We start from the raw sequence: 18,023 nt of genomic DNA on the forward strand, positions 1-18,023 counted from the left end.
CAGGGAATGCTTCATTCATAAGTTTGACAGGAACAGCTGTCAAACCTATAAATACTATAAGCCCCAAAAATCACTAAAACTTCAAATAAAAATTTTTTTAATTCACATTTTTTAAATAACTATAAATTACATGAAATAACTATTTTAAACAATAATTAAATTTTTGAAAAAATTAATTACATTTTCTAACGGGGCTAAATATAAACTTACCTTTCTTTAAAGTATTTAAAAATAATAAACCTGTGGAAATTTTTTTTAATTTTAATTAATTCACCACTTACCTTGTTAAAAGCAGGCCTTCAGTGCGCCTGTCCGGCGCACGCGTTCGACGACTGAACCCCTTCTTTCAGGGGAATGGAAGTGCTGGGCCTACGCGTGAGTACCCCGTGGGTACTCACGCATTGGAACCCGAATTTCTGGGCCATATATCAAGAAAAGCAGTGGTCCTAGAACCGACCCCTGGCGAAAACCACTGTATACCTTCCTCCAGTCCGAAAAACAACCATTCAGCACTACTCTCTGTTTCCTGTCACTTAGCCAATTCCGTATCCATGCTGCCACTGTCCCTTTTATTCCATGGGCTTCAACTTTGCTGGCAAGCCTATTATGTGGCACTTTGTTGAACGCCTTTTGGAAATCCATGTACACTAGGTCAACTGCATTACCCTCATCAACCCTCTCTGTTACCTCATCAAAGAACTCAATCAAGTTAGTTAAACACGGTTTGCCTTTAACAAATCCGTGCTGGCTTTCCTTAATTAATTCACACTTGTTCAAGTGACTGTTAATTTTGTCCCTGATTACTGTTTCTAAAAGCTTCCCCGCTACCAAGGTCAAACTGATTGGCCTGTAGTTGCTGGGTTTCTCGTTACACCCTTTTTTGAACAGTGGTGTAACATATGCAATTCTCCAGTCCTCTGGCACCAGCCCCGTATCTAAGGAGGATCAGAATATTATGGCCAGTACCTCCGCGATTTCCTCCCTCAATTTCCTCAGCATCCTAGGATGCATCCCATCCGCTCCTGGTGACTTATCTATTTTAAGTACAGCCAGCCTGTCTACTATCTCCCTTTTATCAATTTTTATCCTATCAAGTGTATCCACTACCTCCTCCATTACTATGTCTATGGCAGCATCCTCTTCCTTGCTGAAGACAGATGCAAAGTACTCACTTAGTGTAATGATATCAGCAAATAGAGATGGTATTTGCCTGTTCGATTATGATGCCTTAATAGCATGTTTGCAGGTATTGATTACTTATGCCTGACCAGCAGAGGTCATGTGAGAGACAAGCAGTTTGGGTTTGGTTTCAGTTTCATTTAAGATGCATCACTAGCTTGATGTCTCCTGTAAATGCAGTTAAGAGTTGAACAAGACTTTAGATTAAAAGACATTCTCTTTCATAAATGTCTCGTCATTGAACCCACAAAGAAATCAATACATGGTGTCAGAAGTGATTGAAAGATGAAGAGAAAATATCTGAAGTTAAATCAGCTCTCCACAAATTAGCAAGCCAAAAGAGAACATCGTTGCTTACCATTGGAGAATAGCTAACGAAGTGAAAAAATGGAAGGTTTACACCCACCGGCGACGCTTCAGTTGACAGGTAATGTGGCTGAAAATTGGAGGAGGTTCAAACAACGTTTGGGGTTGTATTTATCAGCAATCGGAGCTGACGAGAAAAGTAATGAAAGGAAATCGTCACTGTTCTTACATGTCGTGGGTGAAGCAGCGCTGGAGGTGTATAATAACTTCACATTCGCTGCTAATGGAGACAAAATGAAGCTAGATAAAATAATGGAACAGTTTGAGGCCTACTGCATACCTAAACGTAACGTGACGTTTGAGAGGCACAGATTTTTCACGTGTACAGAAAACGGGTGAGACTATTGATCAGTATGTGACCGAACTGAGAAACAGAAGCAAATCGTGTGAATTTGGGGGACTGACAGACTCGCTGATAAAAGACAGACTGGTGTGTGGTATTCCAGATAATGGTCTAAGGGAAAGACTGCTCAGAGAGCAAAATCTAGACCTGGGAAAAGCCATAGCACTGTGTAGGGCTACAGAGACTGTGAAGTTGCAGGCAAAGGAGCTCTTCAGTGACAATAGCTGCAACGTGGATGCAGTGAGAAAGAACGGATACAAACCGTTTAACAAAACGAGTGCCAATGTGAAAAAAGAGGCGTGGCCAGCGAACGAAAATGAAAGGGACAATTGAAAGTCATGTGGTCGATGCGGTACACAGCATACACCAAAAAAGTGTCCAGCATATGGTAAAAAATGCAGTAGTTGCAACAAAAACAACCATTATGCCCGTTGCTGCAAGAACCAAGCGCAACAAAGCAAGGTCCATACAGTAGATGAGAGCGAGATAGAGGAGTTCTATGTAGATGTTGTGTCTGAAAACAAAAAAGAAGAAAGAGACTGGATGTTGACACTAAAAGTGAATGACATACATATTCCATTTAAATTGGATACTGGAGCACAAGTTAATGTGATATCAGAGACTGATTTTAAGAAAATTAGACCCAGACCAAAGATACATGGAATAAAAGTGAAAGTGACAGGATACTCAGGTACTGAAATACCAGTGAAAGGAAGATGCATTGTCAAAGTAACACACAAGGACAGAGAGCACACGCTAGCATTAATCGTGGTGCCAAAGGATGTGCAAGCCATACTAGGTTTAAAAGCCTGTGAGAGACTGAACCTGGTAAAGAGAGTCCTCGTTGTGGAAAGCGAAGGAGAGACAGTCTATGATGAACTCATGAAAGAGTACAATGACCTATTTCAGGGTCTAGGCTGCATTCCAGGAGAACACACGATCAGAGTAGATAAAAGTATGACACCGGTCATACATCCATGCAGAAAAGTTCCGTTTGCTCTTCAAAAGCAACTGAAGGCAGAGTTGGACAGGATGGAAAGCCTGAACATGATTCAGAAGATAGATGAGCCAACTGAGTGGGTGAGTTCCCTCATCGTAGTGGACAAAAAGAATGGAAAGCTCAGAATTTACCTGGATCCAAGAGATCTAAACAGAGCAATAAAGAGAGAGCACTTCAAGCTTCCTACACGTGAGGAAATCATGGCACAGTTTGCAAATGCAAAATATTTCAGCAAGTTAGATGCATCATCAGGATTTTGGCAGATGAAGCTGGACGAAGCAAGTTCAAGACTGTGCACGTTCAACAGTCCATTTGGCAGATACAGATTCCTAAGTTTACCATTTAGCATTGCCTCAGCTCCTGAAGTGTATCACAAGACTATCCATATGATCTATGAGCACCTGGAGGGAGTTGATACATCAATGGATGACATCATAGTATGGGGAACCACGAGAACTGAGCATGACGAGAGACTGAAAAAAGTGCTGGAAGCAACAAGGAAAACAAACCTGAAGCTGAATAGAGAGAAATGCCAGCTCGAGGTGACAGAACTGACATTCGTGGGAGATATCCTTAGCAGTGAGGGCATCAGACCAGATCCCAGAAAGGTGTCCACCATTGAGAATATGCCAAAGCCACAATGCAAAAAGGACGTGCAGAGGTTTAATGGAATGATCAACCACATGGGGAAATTCATATCCAACCTCTCAGAAAAGATGGCGCCACTGAGAAGACTAACTGAAAAGAACATAGAATGGGAATGGAATCATGAGCATGAGAAGTCATGGAGCGATCTAAAGAAACTGCTCACAGAGGAACCAGTTCTGAGGTTTTATGACCCAGCGAGACCCATCAAGATATCATCAGATGCATCACAGAGTGGGCTCGGTGCCGTTCTTCTGCAACAATATGACTACTGGCAACCTATTGCATATGCATCGCTCTCAATGACAGACGCGGAGACGCGATATGCTCAAATAGAAAAGGAGCTGCTCAGCATCACATACGCCTGTGAAAGATTTCACCAGTTTGTGGCAGGACAAGCAATCAGTGTAGAGACTGACCATAAGCCCTTGATTGCATTGTTCCAAAAGCCACTAAATAGCTGTCCGCTTAGAATACAAAGAATGATGATCAGGCTGCAACGCTATACACTGAATGTTGCGTACACACCGGGTAAGCTGATGTATACAGCAGACACGTTGTCCAGAGCTGTAGACCCAAGTGAGCCCGCAAACACCACAATGGATGACAAAGTGAACGCCTACGTGGACATGATCACAAGTGCACTGCCCATAGCAGATGCAAAAATGGAGCTCATAAAGACTGAGACAAACAAAGATGAAACAATGAGACGACTGAGGAAAAGCATCTTGGATGGATGGCCCAACATGAAGCAAGACTGCTCACCTGATATAGCAGAGTACTGGAACTGCAGGGCGGAACTATCAGTGGTCGAAGACATCATCTACAAAGGAAGTAAAATAGTTATCCCAAAGAGTCTGAGAAGAGAGATGCTAAAAAAGATCCATGGAGGACATCTGGGAATCGAAAGAAAAGAGCACGAGAGGTGATGTACTGGCCACGAATCAACCAAGATGTGACAAATGAGGCGTCAAACTGCACAATATGCCTGAAATATCGAGCAAGCAATCCGGTAGAACCACTAAAGCCACACCCAGCACCAGACAGACCTTACCAGAAGGTAGGCGCTGACCTATTCGTATGTCAAGGGAAGGACTATCTTGTAGTCACAGACTATTACTCACTGTATCCAGAGGTTTGTAGACTGCACACCACCACTGCAGATGCTGTGATAACATGTATGAAAGCCATATTCTCCAGACATGGCGTGGCAAGCGAGGTCTTCACAGACAACGGACCTCAGTTTTACAATGCAAGTTTCCGACACTTTGCCAAAGAGTGGGACTTTGTCCACACAACGTCAAATCCTCACTTTCCACAGTCCAATGGACTAGTGGAAAAATCGGTCCAAACAGTGAAAAGACTGATGTACAAGGCAAAAGACGGTGGAACTGACTTCTACCAGAGCATGCTTGTATACCGCACAACGCCGCTCGAGTGTGGTAAGTCACCAGCCCAACTCCTTATGGGACGTCGGCTAAGGTCAAACCTACCCATCCCGGAGAACCTCCTGAAAACAAAAGAGGGGGAGAAAGTGAGGAAGTTCAAAGAGCAACAGAAAGAAAAGCAAAAGTACTACTATGACAGAGGAACACAAAACCTACCTGAACTCCACACTGGTGACCAAGTAAGGTTGAAAGACAAAACAAACACATGGACTCAGAAGGGAACTGTCCTGAGTGAAGTTCAACCAAGATCATACACCATTCAGACAGATGAGGGTGCTGTTCTGAGAAGAAATCATCGAGATCTTCTCATGGGACCAACCACAGCAGGTCAAGAGACTGATACTGTTGAACAACCTGATCACACAGCTGAGAACCAATCATCTGAGGCAACAACTCAGATTCAAGGACAATCAATCAGAAAACCCTCAAGACACGTGAAGCCTCCTGAGAGACTCATTGAGCAAATTTAAGGACTATTGTTATAGAAGGAAGTAATGTTATCTTATTCTTTCTTCAAGTTCTAGTGTATTGACATATTTCATGTGAACACACAAAGCAAGGTTAAAAAACCTTGATCATGATAATAATGTAAGTTCATTAAGTGTTACAGTTAAAATGCAGATTAATACAAAGAAAACATGTTGTTAATTAAAAGTAAAATACTTTTGTTTTAAGGAAAGGAGATGTAATGATATCAGCAAATAGAGATGGTATTTGCCTGTTCGATTATGATGCCTTAATAGCATGTTTGCAGGTATTGATTACTTATGCCTGACCAGCAGAGGTCATGTGAGAGACAAGCAGTTTGGGTTTGGCTTCAGTTTCATTTAAGATGCATCACTAGCTTGATGTCTCCTGTAAATGCAGTTAAGAGTTGAACAAGACTTTAGATTAAAAGACATTCTCTTTCATAAATGTCTCGTCATTGAACCCACAAAGAAATCAATACACTTAGTACCTCAGCTAACCCTCTGCCTCCATGCATAGGTCTCCTTTTTGGTCTCTAATCAGCGCCACCCCTCCTCTTACTACCGTTTTACTATTTATAAGCCTACAGAAGACTTTTGGATTACCTTTTATGTTGGCAGCCGTTCTATTCTCATACCCTCTCTTTGCCTCTCTTATTTTCTTTTTCCCTTATCCTCTGAAATATTCAGCCTGATTCTCAGATGTATTTGCAACCTGACATCTGTCATATGCGTTCTATTTCTGCTTCATCATATTCTCTATCTGTTTCGTCATCCAGGGAGCACTGGCTTTAGTTGCCCTGCCTTTCCCTCTAGTGGGAATGTACCTCAACTGTACCTGAACTATTTCCTCTTTAAAGGCAGCCCATAAGAACATAAGAAATAGGAGCAGGAGTAGGCCAATCGGCCCCTCGAGCCTGCTCCGCCATTCAATAAGATCATGGCTGATCTGATCCTAACTGCCAATCCACTATCACAGAACCATCTCCTGCATCTAACAGAATTAGACACACGAAATGGGAGCAGGATCAGGCTACACGGCCCCTGGGCCCGCTCCGCTACCCACAGGGCCATGACCGATCCGAACCTAGACTCATGTCCAAATTCCTGCCCGCTCCCCGTAACCCTTAATTCCCTTTACTTCTAGGAAACTGTCTATTTCTGTTTTAAATTTATGTAATGATGTAGCCCATTGTTCCATTACAGTTTTGCCTGCGAATCTTCGATTCCAGTTTACTCAGACCAGATCCGTTCTTATCCCACTGAAATTGGATTTCCCCCAGCTAAACATTTTTACTCTAAATTGCTCCCTGTCCTTTTCCATAGCTAATCTAAACCTTATGATACTACGATCACTGTTCCCTAAATGTTCACCTGCTGACGCTTGCTCCATTTGACCCACCTCATTCCCCAGAACCAGATCCAGCAATGCCTCTTCCCTCGTCAGGCCGGAAACATACTGATCAAGAAAGTTCTCCTGATCACACTTCAGAAATTCTTCCCCTTCTTTGCCCTTTACACTATTACGATCCCAGTTTATATTAGGATAGTTGAAATCCCCCATTATTACTACTCTATAGTTCTTGCACCTCTCTGTAATTTCTCTGCAAATTTGCTCCTCCATATCTTTCCCACTATTTGGTGGTCTATAGAATACACCTAGTAGTGTAATGGCACCTCTATTATTTCTTAACTCTAGCCGTATAGATTCTGTCCTTGACCCCTCCAGGACATCCTCCCCCTCCAGCACTGTAACAATCTCTTTGACCAATACTGCCACACACCTCCTATCTTTCCTTCCCTATCTTTCCTGAACACATTGGCCCTGAAATTAGGATCGGGAGCTTGCCGCGCGTGCAAGCCCCCGATGTGCACTTACCCGGCGCGCTGACATTTCAATCCTGGCCCGCATTGCATTTCCTCTCACTGGCCCGCTTGAGGTCCTGCCGCGCTGTGAGTGCGTGACCCAGCAGCATACTTAGTGCGATGAGCCGGCTGGGATCACGTGAGCACAGGGCAACCAATGGGAGGTTGCAAAAGTTCATTCATGAGTTTGATAGTGAGAGCTATCAAACTCATGAAAACTCCTGGCCCCAAAACACTGCTTAAACTTGAAAGAAAATTTAAAAAAACATTGCACTACTTAAATGAACCATAAATAACTGTAAAAAAACTATTTTAAATACTAATTTTAAAATTTGAAAAAAATTATTATATAAAAAATCGGGGCTAAAACTAAACTTACCTTACTGTAAATTCTTTAAAAATAATAAACCTGTGGAAAATTTTTTTATGAATTGTATTAATAGACCACTTACCTGTAAAACTAAATACTTACGTGTGGTTTTTCAATGCGTAAAAACCGGAGGCCTTTACACATGCGCAACTCTCTTTAACAAAAAATAAAGGAAATCCAAGTCGCACGCGCTGCCTGTGTAGTCGCACGCGTTCAGCCTCTTAACCCCTTGGGTCAGAGGAGAGGAAATGCCGGTTTCCCCCGCATGCGCTGTGCATGCTGAAAACCGGCAATTCCTCCGGGCACACGCGTGAGTACCCCGTCCGTACTCACGCGTTGGGAGAGGAATTACTGGGCCTTTATAACCAGGAATATTTAATACCCAATCCTGCCCTTTTTTGAGCCTGGTCTCAGTTGTTGCCACAACATCATATTTACAAGGATGATACCAGAAATACGAGGGTATACATATCAGGAAAGGATGAAAACTCTTGAAAAAAGAAGGCTGAGGGGTGACCTAATAGAGGTCTTTAAAATTATGAAACATTTTGACAGAATGGATACAGAGAGAATGTTTCCACTTGTGGGGAAGAGCATAACTAGAGGACATCAATATAAGATAGTCACCAAGAAATCCAATAGGGAATTCAGAAGAAACTTCTTTACCCAGAGAGTGGTGAGAATGTAGAACTCGCTACCACAGGGAGTGGTTGAAGCGAATAGTATAGATGCATTTAAGGGGAGGCTAGACAAGTATATGAGGGAGAAGGGAATAGAGGATGATGCTGATAGATTTAGATGTGGAAAGACGGGAGAAGGCTCGTGTGGAGCATAAAAGCCGGCATGGGCTGGTTGGGCCGAATGGCCTGTTTCTGTGCCGTATATCCTATGTAATCATATATTCCCATGTGGCTATTTGTGCCTGCAGCTGACTTACCTTGTTTACTACGCTTCGTGCGTTCACATACATACACTGTAAAACCATCTTAGACCATCCTGTATTCTCTCTTAGTTGATCCCCCCAAATACCTTACTATTTCTGTCTTTAGTGCTCTCTGCCTTTCCCAATCCTTTGAGCACTTTATTTCCCTTTTCTAATGTTACATCCTGGTGCCCATCCCCCTGCCAAATTAGTTTAAACCCTCCCCAACAGCACGAGCAAACCTCCCCGTGAGGATATTGGTTCCGGCCCTTTTGCGGTGCAACCCGTCCAGCCTGTACAGGTCCCAACTCGCCCAGAACTGGTCCCAATGCTCCAGGAATCTGAAGCCCTCCCTCCTGCAACATCTCTCCAGCCATGCATTCATCTGCACTATCCTCCTATTTCTATACTGACGAGCGCGTGGCACCTGGAGTAATCCGGATATTACTACCTTTGAGGTCCTGCTTTTTAATCTCTTTCCTAGCTCCCTGAAATCTGCCTGCAGGACCTTATCCCTCTTTCTACGTATGTCGTTGGTACCAATATGGACCACGACCTCTGGCTGTTCACCCTCCCGCCTCAGTATGTTCTGCAGCTGCTCGGTGACATTCTTGACCCTGGTACCAGGGAGGCAGCATACCATCCTGGAGTCACGTCTGCGGCCGCAGAAGCGCCTGTCTGCTCCCCTAACTATCGAATCCCCTACCTCTATTGCTTCCCCACTCTTCTTCCTCCCCCCCTGTACGGCTGAGCCACCCGTGGTGCTGCGGACTTGGCTATGGCTATACTCCCCAGAGGAACCATCGCCCTCACCAGTACTCAAAACCGAATACTGGTTGGAGAGCAAGATGCACCCAGGGAACTCCTGCACTACCTGCCTGCTCCTCTTCTTCTGTCTGGTGGTCACTAATTCCCTTTCTGCCTGCACACGCTTTATCTGCGGGGCGACCACCTCCTGAAACATACTATCCACGTAGCTCGCATCTAGAAGGACAAGGGCAGCAGACGCATGGGAACACCACCACATCCAAGTTCCCCTCCAGGTCACACACCATCCTCACTTGGAAGCATATCGCCATTCATCATCGCTGGGTCAAAATCCTGGAACTCCCTCCCTAACAACACTGTGGGAGTACCTTCACCACACGGACTGCAGTGGTTCAAGAAGGCGGCTCACCACCACCTTCTCAAAGACAACTAGGGATGGGCAATAAATGCTGGCCTTGCCAGCGACGCCCACTTCCCATGAACGAATAAAAAAAAAAGTGTTGTCAGCTGCAGGAGCTCAAGCTCCAGGTTTCGGAGCTTGAGCAGCAGCTGGCGGCATCCGTGAGGCAAGGAGCTACATGGATAGTACATTTCAGGAGGGGGTCACTGGGTTTGGGCAGTGCTGCCAAAGAAGCCTTGGCGAGTTGCTGCAGTGCATCTTGTAGATGGTACACACTGCAGCCACAGTACGCTGGTGGTAGAGGGAGTGAATGTTTAAGCTGGTAGAGGGGATGCCAATCAAGCGGGCTGCTTTGCCCTGGATGGTGTCAAGCTTCTTGAGTGTAGTTGGAGCTGCACTCATCCAGGCAAGTGGAGAGTATTCCATCACACTCGTTACTTGTGCCCTGTAGATGGTGGAAAGGCTTTGGGGAGTCAGGAGGTGAGACACTCGCTGCAGAATACCTAGCCTCTGACCTGCTCTTGTTGCCACAGTATTTCTGTGGATGGTCCAGTTAAGTTTCTGGTCAATGGTGACCCCCAGGATGTTGATGATGGGAGATTCGGCGATGGTAATGCCGTTGAATGTCAAGGGGCGGTGGTTAGACACTCGCTTGTTGGAGATAGTCATTGCCTGGCGCTTGTGTGGCGTGAATGTTACTTGCCACTTATCAGCCCAAGCCTGAATATCATCCAGGTCTTGCTGCATGTGGGCATGGACTGCTTCATTATCTGAGGAGTTGCAAATGGCACTGAAAACTGTGCAGTCATCAGCAAACATCCCCGCTTCTGACCTTATGATGGAGGGAAGGTCATTGATGAAGCAGCTGAAGATGGTTGGGCCTAGTACACTGCCTTGAGGAACTTTTGCAGCGATGTCCTGGGGCTGTGATATTGATCTCCAGCCACCACAACCATCTTCCTTTGTGCTAGGTATTACTCCAACCAGTGGAGAGTTTTCCCCATGATTCCCATTAACTTCAGTTTTACTAGGACTCCTTGATGCCACACTCGGTCAAATGCTGCCTTGATGTCAAGGGCAGTCACTCTCACCTCACCACTGGAATTCAGCTCTTTTTTCCATGTTTGGACCAAGGCTGTAATGAGGTCTGGAGCCGAGAGGTCCTGGAGGAAGCCAAACTAGGCATCAGTGTGCAGGTTATTGGTGAGTAAGTGCTGCTTGATAGCACTGTCAATGACACCTTTCATCACTTGGCTGATGATTGAGAGTAGACTGATGGGGTGGTAATTGGCCAGATTGAATTTGTCCTGCTTTTTGTGGACAGGACATACCTGGGCAGTTTTCCACATTGTCGGATAGATGCCAGTGTTGTAGCTGTACTGGAACAGCTTGGATAGAGGCACGGCTAGTTCTGGAGCACAAGTCTCCAGCACGATAGCCGGGATGTTGTCAGGGCCCATAGCCTTTGCTGTATCCAGTGTACTCAGCCATTTCTTGATATCACGTGGAGTGAATCTAATTGGCTGAAGACTGGTTTCTGTGGTGGTGGGGACCTCAGGAGGAGGCTGATATGGATCATCCACTCGGCACTTCCGACTGAAGATAGTTGCAAACGCTTCAACTTTGTCTTTTGCACTCGTGCTGGGCTCCTCCATCATTGAAGATGGGGATATTCATGGAGCCTCCTCCTCCCGTTAGTTGTTTAATGGTCCACCACCATTCCCAACTGGATGTGACAGGACTGCAGAGCTTTGATCTGATCTGTTGATTGTGGGATTGCTTAGCTCTGTCTATAGCATGCTGCTTCCGCTTTTTAGCATGCATGTCGTTCTGTGTTGCTGCTTCCCCAGGTTGGCAATTCATTTTTAGGTATGCCTGGTGCTGCTCCTGGCATGCTCTGCTATGCTCCTTATTGAACCAGGGTTGGTCCCCTGGCTTAATCGTAATGGTAGAGTGAGGGATATGCCGGGCCATGAAGTTACAGATTGTGGTGGAATACAATTCTGCTGCTGCTGATGGCCCACAGCGCCTAATGGATGCCCAGTTTTGAGCTGCTAGATCTATTCTGAATCTATCCCATTTAGCACGGTGGTAGTGCCACACAACACGATGGAGGGTGTCCTCAGTATGAAGATGGAACTTCATCTCCAAAGTGACTGTATGGTGGTCACTGCTGCCAATGCTGTCATGGACAGATGCATCTGCGACAGGTAGATTGATGACAACGAGGTCAAGTAGGTTTTTCCCTCGTGTTGGTTCTCTCATCACCTGTTGCACCAGACTGGCAGATATGTCCTGCAGGATTCAGCCAGCTCAGTCAGTAGTGGTGCTACCGAGCCACTCTTGGTGATAGACATTGAAGTCCCCCACCCAGAGTACCTGCACATATGGTTGTCCAGGATACGGGAATTATCCTGTAGTTCCCCACATGGCGCAGAATGTGCATTCCACAGGAATGCGCTGCCCTGCCATGCCTTTACTTAATAGACTATTAACTAGAAACACTTACCAGCTACTCACCAATCAGCTCCTTCCCTGGTTACGACATCACTTTAGCTGATTTGCAGTTGTTGCTTTTGTTGTTGTTTTCACTGACATTGCTCCACCTCCTCGCTGCGGCTGCTGCTCCGGTCTGCGCTCTCTCTAGGCCTCCTGCTCATTTTATTCTCCGCCTCCTTGCTGCATAAAAATCCACTGATTTAAATTGCAACTTGATTTGCTATCAGTATTTTTGCCAGTTGTATTTGTACCAGAATTCCATAGAAACAAAATCATAGTGAGATAATTACTGTGTCATATGCTTCATGTGTGATACTCTTAATACATCATTTCAAATTGGTTCCACTACTTACACCACTAGTGACAGACCTGTAACAACTTCACTTCACCCACGACTCAAAGGGCTAGATTTTGCGGGGGGGTCAGCGGGTGGGATCGGTGGCAGGTCAGGTGGGAAAGTGTTTTTTTTCACCAGCGGGCTGCGACCCCGCTGTCAACCCACCACCACGTGCCTTTACTAAATGTCGGGTCTGTCAGCACTGAGCAGACCCGACACGCAGCGACGGGGGAGGCAATTGAAATCATTAGTGGCTTGTTTACAGCCACTTATCAGTGGTTTTTTCCCAGCTTTTTGGATTTGACAGGTTGCCCACTGGCTTCCCGCTGTGCCTAGACCTTGTCTGTGAAGCTGAGGCAGGAGGTCAGTGGCCATTGAATCAGCTGATGAGTTGACAGCTTCAAATGTCAAGTCAAAGCTCCCAGCTGATTGAGAAATGTTTCCTTAACCACTAGCTTCTCTAAACTGCATTTCCACTACAGATTCAGAATGCTGCAAGTCTTTACACAAGACTCCATCCAGTCTTACCTCATTACCTCTCCCACCATTGACAGATCGCTTCTGTCATCTCTACTTCATCTGCCATCTATTCCATCAGCATGGGTGCCCTTGAAACTCTCTCAGAATTCCACCACGATCAACCCCAACACCAGCATCACCAGGCACACCAGCAGTACCAGACACACCATCAGCACCAGGAACACCAACAATAACACCAACCTTCTCCGCAATCAACTGATGCGGCACAGGACACAGGGCATCAGCACCCAAGCACATTGCTGCCCGGGAGGCCAGGGATGGCCTCACCATGGCCAGATTTACTTCACTTGATGCTGTACACCCTGGCTGCCACATGATGCGACAGGTTGGCATCACCCCATACCAACACCATAAAGCATCCCTACAATGCCCAAGCCATTCCTTTCACACCCAACACCATAGTGGGGGGTACTGTTATGTCTCAACATTCACTGCAACTCACTAAGCCACTTCCAAAGGTACACAAATATGTCTAAGAGCACAAAGTGTTGAAAATAAAGGTTTCAATGTTTGACACCACATTAACAGAAATGTTACATGAACATTGCATAAAACACCCAAGTGCATACCCTTGTGTGTTATTAGTTGGTATGATTGCACTAGGATGAGGGTGAGTGTGAGGGGTGGCTAGTGAGATGGGGATGTGATAATGTAGATAGAGAGGGATGGGTGGAGGTGCAAGGTAAGTTGGTGTGAGTAAGGATGTGCAGGAGTTGGGTAGGGAAGGCAGAGTGATGGGGATGTGATGAGAGAGAGGCACAACAGGATGAGGTTGAATGTGGCTTCGTACTAACGTTTTGTGATCTACTGAGATCATTGAAACATTTGCAGCATTGCACCCAGGTCTCCTGACCTTGTGCCCTCCTCTGCAATGTGCAACCAGTCTGTGTTGATCTCCTGGGGAAGTCTCTTCCGCCCCTGGGAAGGGAAGAGGACCTCCCTCGTGCTGTGACTCCCTCCATAAGCATATGGAGGGAGTCATGGGAGAACCTGGGTGCAGCCCTGCAGCTCTGTGCAGTGATCGTCAGTGTTTGCAGCACTTCAATGCTGTCGAAAACTGACAGCACAAATGTCAAAATAAGTTTGGACATGGTCCCTTTCAGGAAACCGGCAGATGACGTGTCATGAAATGATGTCACCAGACCCGCTTCCTCTAATTGGCCGGGAAACGCGTTGGGCGGGCTTAACAAGCCCTATCAGGGGAAATTCATTTCAGAGGCCGGGAGGGAGCCAGCAGCGGGGTCAGGACCCACCACGGACCCGCCGAGGTTTGTAAAATCCAGCCCAAAGTGTTCCCTCCAGAGACCAATCAAGTTTGGAAGAACAAAATCTGTTGCAATGGCTTTAGTGTGAAAATTTGACATATTCACCATTACACTTTGACAACTAGTGATAACACTGAGGTGTCAAGGACCATGCTGGGTTTGTAAGAAATTGTACTTTGCAAATTGTTGGATAATAATGGAAAGCCTATTGTGAATTCTACTAAGTAGATCAAATTTCTAATGCGTAAATTAGAAAATAAATGTCATATAACCTGGGTCATTGATTTATTTAAGTTCTCATTTTATTACAAAAAGGAGTTGGATATATTTCTTGAGGCTAAAGGGATCAAGGGATATGGGGAGAAAGCAGAGACAGGGTACTGAATTTGGATGATCAGCCATGATCTCATTAAATGGTGGAGTGGGCTCGAGGGGCCGAATGGCCTACTCCTGCTCCTATCTTCTATGTTTCTATTACATGGGATCTTGGGATTTTTACCAGTGTTTTGAAAATTGCATTTTACAGTTTTATCCATTTAGAATTAATTCCACCAGTTTATAGTGAGTCAAATTCGGTTTTTATTATATCGGATTGCAGGATTGTCCAGGAATTCTAAGGGTGTTTTCAGAATCATATTTTCCATGAAAACCACTAATCAGCGTCCTTGCCATTAAGCCCAATAAGTGCACTCCTCGAATAAATCACAGCCCACCTACCCAGCTTATCATTATATCCTTAAATCTCTTGCCCTCCAGAAGCACATCTAATTGTTGCTTAAACTGCCTGCCTGCTTCAATTGCCTTCACTGGTAACATGCTTCACAGTTCTCACATTCTTTGGGTAAAACATATGTAGCTGACTTCCCTTTTTACTCGTAACGTCAATTTTTCATGGTACAGTATTTGGAGCTTTCAATGTAGTGAAGAATCTGCAGGTTGACTCAAAGGCCAAAAATTTCATTTTATGAAACTTGGAGAGTATATTAAGGCTACTAGTAACATCATTTTACTATTAGTTTTCAGTTAAATAATCTGTAGTTTTATTAAATCTTTTAGATCGTAACTGCTTAATAGGAAGAATGCTATTTAAATTTCTAACATATAAGGTCAAGACATTTTTTAAGTGGAGACAATTTTTATTTTGACAAATATGCAACTAATGTCCATATACATTATTGGGTAAATTCACCAATTCTACAGTTCCAGTGGATTGCCTTGTCCAAAAAGAGCATGAGTCAGAGATAGGTCCAACCTGTGACCTTGGAGCACGGCTCTCCCAATGAGAGCAGGGGATAAATGAATTTAATTTCAGTTTGTGAAAATGTTGCCAGCTTGAGACCTCTTCATGAAGCCAGTGCTGATTACAGTTTTTCACTGATTAAACCTTCCTATAGAGCAGAATGGTGAAGTACTTGCAGGAAACTTTTAAGCTCCCCTACCTATGTATTGATATTTCTGTTGGAAATGAACATAAGAACGTAAGAAATAGGAGCAGGAGTAGGACATACAGCCCCTCGAGCCTGCTCCACCATTAGCAAGATCATGGCTGATCTTCTACCTCAGCTCCACTTTCCCGCCATAACCCCATCTCCATCGATTCCCTAGTGTCCAAAAATCTATTGATCTCAGTCTCGAATATACTTAACGAGCATCCACAGCCCTCTAGGGTAGAGAATTCCAAAGATTCACAACCCTCTGAGTGGAGCGATTTCTTCTCATCATAGTCCTAAATAGCCAACCCTTTATTCAGACCCCTAGTTCTAGACTCTCCAGTAAAGGCGAACATACCATTTACTTTCCTAATTGCTTGCTGTACCTGCATGTTAACTTTCTGTGATTTGTGTACACGGAACCCCAAATTAATATAGATTGTAAATAGCTGAGGCCCAAGCACTGATCCTTGCGGTACCCCACGAGTTACAACCTGCTAACCTGAAAATGACCCGTTTATTCCTTCTCTATTTTCTGTCCGTTAACCAATCCTCAATTCATGCTAATATATTATCCCCAATCCCATGAGCCCTAATCTTGTGTAACAACCTCTTGCGTGACACCTTATCGAATGCTTTTAGAAAATCCAAATACAGGAAACTTTGGTTTATCCGGAGGTTGTATGTCCGGAATACTCGATCTAACGGCAAAAATCAGGAGCCATTTTCTATAAGTTTTTTTAGTTCTCGTTTTTTTTCCCCAGTCAGGCACTGCAAGGTCTGTAGCTATAGCAACAGCTTCAGCTAGAGACACTTGCAGCTGCAGCCGACTCTTTAGAAGCTGTTGCTAAGCAACAGTGTTTGTTGTCAGATACAGAGATGAAAACCTCCGTATGCTTCAACATTAACTTTGTATGTCCGGCAGTTTTGATAGATCGGCAACACACCGGTCCCGTCGGTGCCGGATATCACAAAGTTTCCTGTATACTACATCTGCTGGTTCCCCTTTATCTACCCTACTAATTACACTCTCAAAAAACTCTTAATAGATTTGTCAAACATGATTTTCCTTTCCTAAAACTGTGTTGACTGCCTCATCATATTATGCCTTTTTAAATGCCCTGTTACCACGACATTAGAACGGAACAACATTTTTCAGGTATTGGTATTTGCAAAGGCTACTGGGACATGCAATTTACTTGTTAATAGCAAGGTATATAAATTCTCAGCAAAATGATTAAAAGTAGGCCAAAACTGCTCATAGGCTAGAAGGCTTTGCATTCCATAACTCCTTGCTGCCTTGTTCAGTTTATTTGCTACTTCCATATTATACCTGTGTACATATTGCAGGTTTATGTTAATTAACACCTTTATTAATGTTATCTTGATCACAATGCAGTGAACACAATTAATGCTACGATTTATCCTAGAGTTAGAACTTTACCATGTTTTTATCTTTGTAAAATGGCCATGGTATGATCTTGTCACAGTTATGATTTGTCCTATTACCTGTAGATGAAAAAACATTGAAATTACGTGGTTTATGTATCACACTTTATAAATGCTATGCTACTGTATCGTGGCATCCCTAATTATGCTAAGTACATGAATTGTATCTTATTTTTGCAATAAAATTTTATGAAAACATTGCACCTTGCATGTGTGAAATATTCTAAACACTAAAATAAAAATAAACTGCCACCTTAAAGGTCATCAAGTGGAACTTTTTTTTAGTGGAGATCTGATTGTTGCAAAATAAGTGTGACAAAGGTTTGTGACTAAAGAGACTTTTGCTGATCCACAGAATGGAATTCAATCCAACTCGTAGCTTCAAAAAGCGAAATCATTTCTGAACATCTTCAAGGTTGCAAGTAATTGGACTAAACAATGCCCTAAATTGAGTGTAACCTTGGTGGCTGTGCTCAGAGTCTACTCTAATTTTTCACACCTTTTGAAACAGTTTCAAACATAAATGTTACAGAATAAAATTACAATGGACACTTGCTCTCAGCGTGTTGGATACTCTTACTGTGTTTACTGTCATTAATTGGAGTCTTATGAGATATTCTGAGATTAAAATAGTAATTGCTTTAAGCAATTCTTTTTGGTTTATTTGTTGATCAAACATTATTGTGTTTAATAAAATAAAAACGGAAAATGCTGGAAATACTCAACAGG

The sequence above is a fragment of the Somniosus microcephalus genome, chromosome 14 (assembly GCF_052327205.1).
Source record: "Somniosus microcephalus isolate GS21.2 chromosome 14, FLI_Smic_1.0, whole genome shotgun sequence".
Lineage (NCBI taxonomy): Eukaryota > Metazoa > Chordata > Chondrichthyes > Squaliformes > Somniosidae > Somniosus > Somniosus microcephalus.